Below are 12,577 nucleotides of genomic sequence, written 5' to 3'. Positions count from 1 at the left end.
GGTTCTGGCGCGGGACGCGGACCCCACTTCACCCTTGTCTTTGTCCGCCTCATTTTCCGCCTCCGTGGCTTTCTCACCATGGCAACCCCTCTCAATGACCCCACTGGACAGAGGGGCAGCTCGGGACAGAGGGGCAGGGGCTCTGGACAGAGGGACAGGGGCTCTGGACAGAGGGACAGGGGCTCTGGCGCCTCTGGGCTGAGGGCTCTGGCGCCTCTGGGCTGAGGGGCTCTGGCGCCTCTGGGCTGAGGGGCTCTGGCGCCTCTGGGCTGAGGGGCTCTGGCGCCTCTGGGCTGAGGGGCTCTGGCGCCTCTGGGCTGAGGGGCTCTGGCGCCTCTGGGCTGAGGGCTCTTGGGCTGAGGGCTCTGGCGCCTCTGGGCTGAGGGGCTCCGGCAGCGGCGCCGGACAGGCGGGACGCTCCGGCAGCGGCGCCGGACAGGCGGGACGCTCCGGCAGCGGCGCCCGGACAGGCGGGAGGCTCCGGCAGCGGCGCCCGGACAGGCGGGAGGCTCCGGCAGCGGCGCCGGACAGGCGGGAGGCTCCGCAGCGGCGCCGGACAGGCGGGAGGCTCCGGCAGCGGCGCCGGACAGGCGGGAGGCTCCGGACAGGCGGGAGGCTCCGGCAGCGCGCCGGACAGGCGGGAGGCTCCGGCAGCGGCGCCGGACAGGCGGGAGGCTCCGGCAGCGGCGCCGGACAGGCGGGAGGCTCCGGCAGCGGCGCCGGACAGGCGGGAGGCTCCGGACAGGCGGGAGGCTCCGGCAGCGGCGCCGGACAGGCGGGAGGCTCCGGCAGCGGCGCCGGACAGGCGGGAGGCTCCGGCAGCGGCGCCGGACAGGCGGGAGCACCTGCAGGGAGGAGACTGAGAGACAGCCTGGTGCGTGGGGCTGCCACAGGAACTACCAGGCTGGGGAGACTTTCAGGAGGCTTGGTGTTAGGAGGAGCCTGAAAGACCGGGCTGTGGGGAGCACTGGAGCTCTGGTGCGCAACCTTGGCACCACTTCCCCAGGCTGGACAACTACTCGAGCCCGGACCCTCAAAAGTGCAGGCACAGGTTGAACCGGGCTGTGGGTAAGCACGGGAGATCTAGTGCTTACTACACGCACCTCTCCCCTAGGCTCCACTCCCACAGTTGCCCGGTACGAGCGGAGCGCAGGCAGAGGACGCACTGCACCCTCCCAGCGCCCCGGAGACACAGCACGCAGAGCCGGCGCAGGATAACCTGGACCCAGACTGCGTACCGGCGACCAGACCCGCTGAGCAGGCACCATACGCCCTGGCTCAATGCCCACACTCGCATGGCACTCTCGGGGCTGCCCTATAGCGCACCGGGCTATGGACACGCACTGGCGACACCGTGCGCTCAACCGCATAACACGGTGCCTGACCACTAATGCGCTGCTCATAATAAGCACGAGGAGTGAGCTCAGGTCTGCTACCTGGCTTAGTACCACCCTCGTGTGCCCCCCAAAAAAAAAAAAATTTGGGGCTGCCTCTTGTCGCACTGCCGTGCTGGCTCCTCATATTGCCGCCGATCAGCTTTCGCTGCCTCCAGCTCTGCTTTGGGGCTGCGATTTTCCCCAGCCCGTGCCCAGGGTCCCTCTTCGTTCCATATCTGCTCCCATGTCCAGGAGTCCTGTGATGGTGGCCTCTGTTGTTGATGCTTGCTGCTGTCGTCGCTGTCCTTTACCACGCCGCTTGGTCCGATTGTGGTGGGTGATTCTGTAACGAGTTTCCTCCTCTTCTTCCGAAGAGGAGAGGCGAAACGGATCAGAGGACCAATACGCGGCGTGGTAATTTTCCATGGTACTTTTTAATGCGATAAGGTACACATGAACAAACTAACAAAACAAGAAAACGTGAAAACTCAAATTACAGTCCTATCTGGTGCATACACAGAGACAGGAAACAATCACCCACAAACACACAGTGAAACCCAGGCCACCTAAGTATGATTCTCAATCAGAGACAACTAATGACACCTGCCTCTGATTGAGAACCATACTAGGCCGAAACATAGAATTTCCCAAAACCTAGACAAACAAACATAGACTGCCCACCCAACTCACGCCCTGACCATACTAACTAAACACAAAACACAGAAAATAAAGGTCAGAACGTGACACATACATTTAACCCAGTTATTTGAAAATAGTATTTGAATATACTTTTAAAATACAATTTGGTCGGCTATTTGTTTTTACAAATAACTAAAATAAAAGTACCTGTTTTGGGCTGTGTATTTGAAAACACTGAAATACACAGAAAAAAAGTAGTTAAATAACAAATGCCCAAATACACATGTATTTGAATCCAGAGTGTGTGTGTATCTGTGTGTTGAGTTTATCATGGTTGACTGGCTGGTCAAACATATTAGAGACAGGATAATGTTTGTTTTTAAGTTAAGGCATCTTTGATTTCTGTATATCTACTAGGGGCGGCAGCGTAGCCTAGTGGTTAGAGCGTTGGACTAGTAACCGGAAGGTTGCGAGTTCAAACCCCCGAGCTGACAAGGTACAAATCTGTCGTTCTGCCCCTGAACAGGCAGTTAACCCACTGTTCCCAGGCCGTCATTGAAAATAAGAATATGTTCTTAACTGACTTGCCTGGTTAAATAAAGGTTAAAAAAAAAAAAAAAAAAAAAAAAATATGCTCTTTTAGCATTTTGCAGTACTGTAATTCCGGAAAGAGAAAGGTTAAATGCTAAAGTCTGCTATTTCTAATGCAATTTCATGTATTTTGCTCTTCTGGTTACTGTTTTCTCTGATGAATTCCTGTGGTACAGTATTTCAGATGTAATGGACTGCCTTCTACCTCGTACCTGGTGTCCACTCACCTACCTGATCATAATGGTGTTGTTGTTTTTTGACTTATAAGCAAGTGCATTAAATAATAAGACAAAAGCTTTTTAGTTCTGTTGTAAAGTTGTCTGATTTGAAACCAATCTAGTTTCGGCCAGTACTTTTGATGTGAAGTGAGTGTATGACCCACTCAGTCCTGCTATAATAGTAACTGTTTGTCATCCTGTGATCTGACAGTGTCACTGGTGTGCTGGATACAAGCAACACAAAGAACTTAACAGATGGTGTGAGAAAAAGACAGACAGAAATACAATTTTTCTCTCCTATTGTATCTCCTCTTCTCTCCTTCTCGTCTCTCTCTTCTTCTCTTTTTCCTACCTCTCTCCTAGAGGTGAGATGAAGTGACCCCGGACCGTCCACCCTGGCCGGCCCCGCCAGAGGCTGTGTTAAGTGAAGTCTTTCACACGTCCAGTGCTGAAACCTGTGACCCAATGCTAACCCAGACCACCCCGCCTGGGGACATGCCTCCTGAGCTCTGTACCATGGTGGGGAAAGGTGTGAGCCACAGTAAAGGCCACATTAACACAGTAAAGGGCCTTAGAGCATCACAAATGTCAGCTGTGTTGACATGAGTTTTCAGCCTTTAAAGACTGACATCCCAGAAGTGATAAAGTATCCAACTGGAAGGAAGAGGCTTTTTAAAGGTAGCAGTTAAACAGGACTGGCTGATGGAGGACAAGGAAGGTTGAGGAGGAGATAATGTCTAGGTGAGGAGGAGAATAATGTCTCGGAGAGGAGGAGGATAATAATGTTTAGGAGAGGTGGAGATAATGATGTCTAGGAGAGGAGGATAATGATATCTAGGAGAGGAGGGGATAATGATGTCTAGGAGAGGAGGGGGATAATGTCTGGGAGAGGAGATAATGATTTCTAGGAGAGGAGGATAATGATATCTAAGTGGGGAGGAGGATAATGATATCTAGGAGAGGAGGGGATAATGTCTGGGAGAGGAGATAATGATTTCTAGGAGAGGAGGATAATGATATCTAGGAGAGGAGGGGATAATGTCTGGGAGAGGAGATAATGATTTCTAGGAGAGGAGGATAATGATGTCTAGGAGAGGAGGGGATAATGTCTGGGAGAGGAGATCATGATTTCTAGGAGAGGAGGATAATGATATCTAAGTGGGGAGGAGGATAATGATATCTAGGAGAGGAGGAGGAGATGATGTCTAGGAGAGGAGGGGGATGATAATATCTAGGAGAGGAGGAGATAATGATGTCTAGGAGAGGAGGGGGATAATAATATCTAGGAGAGGAGGAGATAATGATGTCTAGGAGAGGAGGAGATGATGATGTCTAGGAGAGGAGGAGATGATGATGTCTAGGAGAGGAGGGGGATGATAATATCTAGGAGAGGAGGAGATAATGATGTCTAGGAGAGGAGGGGGATAATAATATCTAGGAGAGGAGGAGATGATGATGTCTAGGAGAGGAGGAGATAATGATGTCTAGGAGAGGAGGGGGACAATAATGTCTAGGAGAGGAGGAGATAATGATGTCTAGGAGAGGAGGAGATAATGATGTCCAGGAGAGGAGGGGGATAATAATGTCTAGGAGAGGAGGATGATAATGATGTCTAGGAGAGGAGGAGGATAATGATGTCTATGAGAGGAGGATAATAATGTTTTTTTATTTTTTTATTTCACCTTTATTTAACCAGGTAGGCTAGTTGAGAACAAGTTCTCATTTGCAACTGCGACCTGGCCAAGATAAAGCATAGCAGTGTGAACAGACAACACAGAGTTACACATGGAGTAAACAATTAACAAGTCAATAACACAGTAGAAAAAAAGGGGAGTCTATATACAATGTGTGCAAAAGGCATGAGGAGGTAGGCGAATAATTACAATATTGCAGATTAACACTGGAGTGATAAATGATCATGTACAGGTAGATATATTGGTGTGCAAAAGAGCATAAAAGTAAATAAATAAAAACTGTGGGGATGAGGTAGGTGAAAATGGGTGGACTATTTACCAATAGGTTATGTACAGCTGCAGCGATCGGTTAGCTGCTCAGATAGCTGATGTTTGAAGTTGGTGAGGGAGATAAAAGTCTCCAACTTCAGCGATTTTTGCAATTCGTTCCAGTCACAGGCAGCAGAGTACTGGAACGAAAGGCGGCCGAATGAGGTGTTGGCTTTAGGGATGATCAGTGAGATACACCTGCTGGAGCGCGTGCTACGGATGGGTGTTGCCATCGTGACCAGTGAACTGAGATAAGGCGGAGCTTTACCTAGCATGGCCTTGTAGATGACCTGGAGCCAGTGGGTCTGGCGACGAATATGTAGCGAGGGCCAGCCGACTAGAGCATACAAGTCGCAGTGGTGGGTAGTATAAGGTGCTTTAGTGACAAAACGGATGGCACTGTGATAAACTGCATCCAGTTTGCTGAGTAGAGTGTTGGAAGCGATTTTGTAGATGACATTGCCAAAGTCGAGGATCGGTAGGATAGTCAGTTTTACTAGGGTAAGCTTGGCAGCGTGAGTGAAGGAGGCTTTGTTGTGGAATAGAAAGCCGACTCTTGATTTGATTTTCGATTGGAGATGTTTGATATGGGTCTGGAAGGAGAGTTTGCAGTCTAGCCAGACACCTAGGTACTTATAGGTGTCCACATATTCAAGGTCGGAACCATCCAGTGTGGTGATGCTAGTCGGGCATGCGGGTGCAGGCAGCGATCGGTTGAAAAGCATGCATTTGGTTTTACTAGCGTTTAAGAGCAGTTGGAGGCCACGGAAGGAGTGTTGTATGGCATTGAAGCTCGTTTGGAGGTTAGATAGCACAGTGTCCAATGACGGGCCGAAAGTATATAGAATGGTGTCCTCTGCGTAGAGGTGGATCAGGGAATCGCCCGCAGCAAGACCAACATCATTGATATATACAGAGAAAAGAGTCTGCCCGAGAATTGAACCCTGTGGCACCCCCATAGAGACTGCCAGAGGACCGGACAGCATGCCCTCTGATTTGACACACTGAACTCTGTCTGCAAAGTAATTGGTGAACCAGGCAAGGCAGTCATCTGAAAAACCGAGGCTACTGAGTCTGCCGAAAAGAATCTGGTAATTGACAGAGTCGAAAGCCGTGGCAAGGTCGATGAAGACGGCTGCACAGTACTGTCTTTTATCGATGGCGGTTATGATGTCGTTTAGTACCTTGAGTGTGGCTGAGGTACACCCGTGACCGGCTCGGAAACCAGATTGCATAGCGGAGAAGGTACGGTGGGATTCGAGATTGTCAGTGACCTGTTTGTTGACTTGGCTTTCGAAGACCTTAGATAGGCAGGGCAGAATGGATATAGGTCTGTAACAGTTTGGGTCCAGGGTGTCTCCCCTTTGAAGAGGGGATGACTGCAGCAGCTTTCAATCCTTGGAGATCTCAGACGATATGAAAGAGAGGTTGAACAGGCTGGTAATAGGGGTTGCGACAATGGCGGCGGATAGTTTCAGAAATAGAGGGTCCAGATTGTCAAGCCCAGCTGATTTATACGGGTCCAAGTTTTGCAGCTCTTTCAGAACATCTGTTATCTGGATTTGGGTAAAGGAGAACCTGGAGAGGCTTGGGCGAGGAGCTGCGTCGGGGGGCCGGAGCTGTTGGCCGAGGTAGGAGTAGCCAGGCGGAAGACATGGCCAGCCGTTGAGAAATGCTTGTTGAAGTTTTCGATAATCATGGATTTGTCGGTGGTGACCGTGTTCCCTAGCCTCAGTGCAGTGGGCAGCTGGGAGGAGGTGCTCTTGTTCTCCATGGACTTCACAGTGTCCCAGAACATTTTGGAGTTGGAGCTACAGGATGCAAACTTCTGCCTGAAGAAGCTGGCCTTAGCTTTCCTGACTGACTGCGTGTATTGGTTCCTGACTTCCCTGAACAGTTGCATATCGCGGGGACTGTTCGATGCTATTGCAGTCCGCCACAGGATGTTTTTGTGCTGGTCGAGGGCAGTCAGGTCTGGAGTGAACCAAGGGCTGTATCTGTTCTTAGTTCTGCATTTTTTGAACGGAGCATGCTTATCTAAAATGGTGAGGAAGTTACTCTTAAAGAATGACCAGGCATCCTCAACTGACGGGATGAGGTCAATGTCCTTCCAGGATACCCGGGCCAGGTCGATTAGAAAGGCCTGCTCACAGAAGTGTTTTAGGGAGCGTTTGACAGTGATGAGGGGTGATCGTTTGACTGCGGCACCGTAGCGGATACAGGCAATGAGGCAGTGGTCGCTGAGATCTTGGTTGAAGACAGCGGAGGTGTATTTGGAGGGCCAGTTGGTCAGGATGACGTCTATGAGGGTGCCCTTGCTTACAGAGTTAGGGTTGTACCTGGTGGGTTCCTTGGTGATTTGTGTGAGATTGAGGGCATCTAGCTTAGATTGTAGGACTGCCGGGGTGTTAAGCATATCCCAGTTTAGGTCACCTAACAGAACAAACTCTGAAGCTAGATGGGGGGCAATCAATTCACAAATGGTGTCCAGGGCACAGCTGGGAGCTGAGGGGGGTCGGTAGCAGGCGGCAACAGTGAGAGAGTTATTTCTGGAGAGAGTAATTTTCAGAATTAGTAGTTCGAACTGTTTGGGTATGGACCTGGAAAGTATGACATTACTTTGCAGGCTATCTCTGCAGTAGACTGCAACTCCTCCCCCTTTGGCAGTTCTATCTTGATGGAAGATGTTATAGTTGGGTATGGAAATCTCTGAATTTTTGGTGGCCTTCCTGAGCCAGGATTCAGACACGGCAAGGACATCAGGGTTAGCAGAGTGTGCTAAAGCAGTGAGTAAAACAAACTTAGGGAGGAGGCTTCTGATGTTGACATGCATGAAACCAAGGCTTTTTCGATCACAGAAGTCAACAAATGAGGGTGCCTGGGGACATGCAGGGCCTGGGTTTACCTCCACATCACCCGCGGAACAGAGAAGGAGTAGTATGAGGGTGCGGCTAAAGGCTATCAAAACTGGTCGCCTAGAGCGTTGGGGACAGAGAATAAGAGGAGCAGGTTTCTGGGCATGGTAGAATATATTCAGGGCATAATGCGCAGACAGGGGTATGGTGGGGTGCGGGTACGGCGGAGGTAAGCCCAGGCACTGGGTGATGATGAGAGAGGTTTTATCTCTGGACATGCTGGTTGTAATGGGTGAGGTCACCGCATATGTGGGAGGTGGGACAAAGGAGGTATCAGGGGTATGAGGAGTGGGACTAGGGGCTCCATTGTGAACTAAAACAATGATAACTAACCTGAGCAACAGTATACAAGGCATATTGACATTTGAGAGAGACATACAGCGAGGCATACAGTAATCACAGGTGTTGAATTGGGAAAGCTAGCTAAAACAGTGGGTGAGACAACAGCTAATCAGCTAGCATAACAACAGCAGGTAAAATGGCATTGACTAGGCAACGGGGCCGACAGATAAAACAAACAAGCAGAATGGAGTACCGTGATTAATGGACAGTCCAGCGTGCATCAGCTATGTAGCCAAGTGATCAGAGTCCAGGGGCAGCGGTGGATGGGGCAGGGGGGCTGGACTGGCGAGTGTTATCCAGGTTAAAAAAAACTAACAATGACTAAATAGCTTGTAGCTAGTTAGCTGGTTAGCTTCTGGAGGTTCTTGAGTGTGTTTTAAAAATAATAGCGATTCCGTATCACATTGGGTGAGGCAGGTTTTCGGAAGGTATAAACACATTTTAAAAATCTGGAAGAGATAGAAAGTACATATGGGCCACTGCGATGCAGACGGTTAGCAGGCCTGTGCTAACAAGCTAACAGATTAGCAGGCCGGGGTAAACAAGGTAGTAGTTAGCGGACCTGGGCTAAACAAGCGAGCAGTTAGCATGCCGAATTAGCAAGCAAGGAGATAGCGAGGGCTAGAGAGTTAGCCTTTGGAGGACGTCGCGACGGGGTGAGTCTGTTTATTCCTCTTCATGCAGTGACATCGATAGACCGGTCGTGGATCCGGGTATAGAAGCCCAGGAGTATGCTAGGAACACAGGAGCTCTGGCCGGGCTAGCTTCAAGCTACGTGGGTGGAAACGCTAGCCAGGAGTAATCAACCAGGGTTGCGGTTTAGCTCGATAGCTAGTTGTGAAGATCCAGCTGAAAAAAAAATTCCGTTTGCGGAGGGAATCCGGGGATAAAAAATAAATAGGTCCGTTATGCTCTGGTTAGCGTCGCGTTGTTCGAACTGGCGAGAGCTTTCCGAGCTAAAGGTTCGCTGATGACCGGTTAGCTGAAGACCGCTAGCATAGCTGGTGGTTAGCTGGCTAGCTTCAGTTGAGGGGTTCCGGTTCCGAAGTAAATATAAATACTTTAGGAAAAGTAGCTACATTGGGTGAGGCGGATTGCAGGAGAGTATTTGGAAGCTTAGGTTTAGCAAAATGTTTTTAAAGATATGCGAAGAAAAATATCTAAAATGAAAAAGAGACGATATTTACAGAGAGACGATACCACAGGACGACTTACTGCTATGCCATCTTGGATCCAAAAATGTATAGGAGAGGAGGAGGATAATGATGTCTAGGTTGGGAGGAGGGTAATGATATCTAGGAGAGGAGGAAGACAATGTCTAGGTGAGGAGGAGGAAGATAATGATATGTGAGGAGGAGGATAATGTTGTCTATGTGAGGATGAGGATTATGGTGTCTAGGTGAGGAGGATAATGTCTAGGCCAGCAAGCAGTATATGGAAAATATGAGGTTTTAATGCATAAAGTAGTTAATCCTGTAGTAGTTCATTTCTGATGAAGCTCTAAGCCATTCTCTGTTGCTCGCTCTCTTTCTCTCCATCTCTCTCGTGTGGCCAATGGCCATCAGTGCGTAAAGAAGGTCACTTGTGTTTAGTAACACTTCAGAGTGACGCTTGTGAGTGAAATGTTCCTCTCTGGACATACACGCAGGCACAGAGGCTGGTATCCTAAATGTTAATGTTACCACATGGACACCTCTGTGCCCCCCTCTCACCCTAACCTCAGGCCCTTTCTGTCCCCTCAAACTCGACACCTGCGACATTATTGGTCAAATGCCAGCGGATAAAATAATGGCCATTTATTCTGCAGAGAAACTCTGCCGTCTGTGTGTGTGAGCGTGTTTAGGAGTGCGTGACCTGATGGTTTGGAACTCCTCAGAATTTGAGCACCGTGTTTCTGTGTGCTATTGTGATGTTAGTCCCTGTTCTGCTGTGTCTGTCAGAGCAGAGGGCCAACACTAGAGGGCGATGGAGGGCCAGACACATCTCTATCAGGACAGTGACCCTAGAAGAGACTAGCCCTGTCTGAGGAACACACTGCACACACAGACTAATAATACGAGTAATTTACAGTAGTGATGTTGTTTTATTGAACAATCGTGTAGTGGGGGCTAATAGACAGTAGAGTGTGCTAACAAAGTGTGTTTTGCAGCTTGGGATCTGGTGCCAGAAAACTATGTTCTGCATTCCAACCCCAATATAAAGTAATAACACAGTGAAACAACACTTCCTTGAGTCTCTGTGCCATTCGGCATCTCTCATTGGAATCCAATCAGGACAGCTTGTAGTTATTCTTTATGTAGTTTATCATGTGAGGGTCCCTCTCTTTTCCACAAAATAGGACATGAGAGAGACCACCTGACCGAGAGAGAGAGGGGGGCAGGAATGTGACTTACCCTGTGTGATGTGATTGTTTGCAGAGAAATGGGTTGACCTTGTCCATTGCTACCACACAGACATACACACAGTCACACACACACTCATTCCCTTTGGTCTGGCTGTAGGTGTGTGGGACAAAGCTGTGGAGTGCTGGAACACTTGGAACCACATCCTCTATACAGACCTAGCGGTTAGGAGCGTTGAACCAGTTACTGGCGTAACCGAAAGGTCGCTGGTTCGAATCCCAAGGCCAACTACTTGAAAAATCAGCTGATGTGCCCTTGAGCAAGCCACTTAACCCCAATTGCTCCTTTAAGTCGCTCTGGATAAGAGTGTCTGCAAAATGACTAAAACGTTGTTTTTTAATGACTTGATAGAGGAAATGTAGAAGTAAGGATGGGACAGTGTAGTCCAACCATGGCCACAAAAAGGCATGTATTTTACCTCTGTCTATCTATGTCTCTCTCAGCTTCTTAGTTCTAGAATGTTAGTTCTAACATGGAGCAGTTCGTTTGGTTACTCAGCTTCTATACTCTCACTGTTGGAGAGTTGAAAACATGCCTACTGGAGTGAAATGACATAGGCCCTATCACATAGGCCTGACCTAACCTTCTATTTATCGACTGAGATGATGTTCTAGAAGTCTTAAGTAAAAGATCAATATGGCAAGTTCAAAACAATCAAATTCTGTTTGAGACAAATATTTGTCATAAAGTCAATAAATAATTTGAATTGATTCATTTGCCTTTTTTTTCAAACAATGTAGCCTTCAACTATTAGTGTACTTTATTCGATTTCTACACACAGAGACGAAATATAGGTTATATTATCTGCAATTATAAATTCCTAAACTAAAATCTCTTTAAAATCATAGTATTTTAGATGTCACTTAAGACAACTAAATTGTACAAAACAGCACTTGATGAGTATTAGAAAATATTTTTCAAACATGTTAAGTGGTATTCAAGTTAATAGGCTTTCTACATTTATGATTTGGTTATGGGATGTTTCACTCCCTGCCAGTCAGTTTAAGATTAAATAAATACATTGCATTAATATATACCTAAATCTAAAAATATAGCCTACCATTGAAAAAAAAAAAAGTTTAGGCTTAATTCCTAATCTGATTTTATTTAAGATACCTCTTTGAATTTAGTGATAGGCCCCTACATTCGTTTATAACAATCTGATATATTTGGTTATAAAGAACAACAGTTTTCGAATTATGCCATTTATTTGTTTTATAAAACACATTATTAAAAAGATGAATTGGAAATGCGCGTCCCTCAAGCCAACACGCATGTCAAACTATAGCCTGTCAAAAAATATTCTCACAAACAGTTGCTGTTCGTAATGAATGTTTTTGTTCGAAATTAGATCAGAATGTGATTACACATGGAGGCCTACAATTATAGCTATGAATGTAAACCATCGGTCTAGAAAGTACTGAGAAAGAATGAGACTTTATTTCATCTGAATCATACAAATCATACCCGTTCACAACTGCACATGCAACCGCAGCCAGAAAAGACGACCGACCATCACTTGACCAAACATGAAAAATGCCTATTCTATAAATATACTGTGAGTGTAGGCCAACTATCTCGAAACGATTGTTTAACGGAATTCAAAATATTATACACAAAATATTTCAAGATTTTTGTATATCACACCGAGGCTGATGTTTCTGATTCGCAGCGCAGGATTGGGATTGTAGATGTTAGTGGGTCTCTTTCTTTCTCAGGGCCCAAGGCCCCAAATATAAAAGAGAACACGTACAAGTCAGAGGGCGTGAGGAGAGAGGGGCGAGACAGAGGCCTGAGTTCCACTGCACATTACGTTTAGAAACAGTTGTCGTCTGATATTCGCAGAACACTCTCACATCACCCGGTTATCAATAGAATGTTGATCTTTGTCCATCAGTCATTTCCATTCATTTCTCTGGCAGTTGAAATGCCACATACTGGTGGCAGTATAGTGTAGGCTTAATGTTGACTTTATATCTTTGTGATTATTCACAGTGGGGTCAGTTATGTGAGCAGTGACGTGTGTGGTGCACGCAGCGACGGAAATCAATGCCAACTCCACAAGAGCCACAATCTCAATGCCACTACACG

Source organism: Oncorhynchus keta, chromosome 14 (assembly GCF_023373465.1).
Source record: "Oncorhynchus keta strain PuntledgeMale-10-30-2019 chromosome 14, Oket_V2, whole genome shotgun sequence".
In the NCBI taxonomy this organism is placed as follows: Eukaryota; Metazoa; Chordata; class Actinopteri; order Salmoniformes; family Salmonidae; genus Oncorhynchus; species Oncorhynchus keta.
This window is presented reverse-complemented; position numbering follows the sequence as displayed.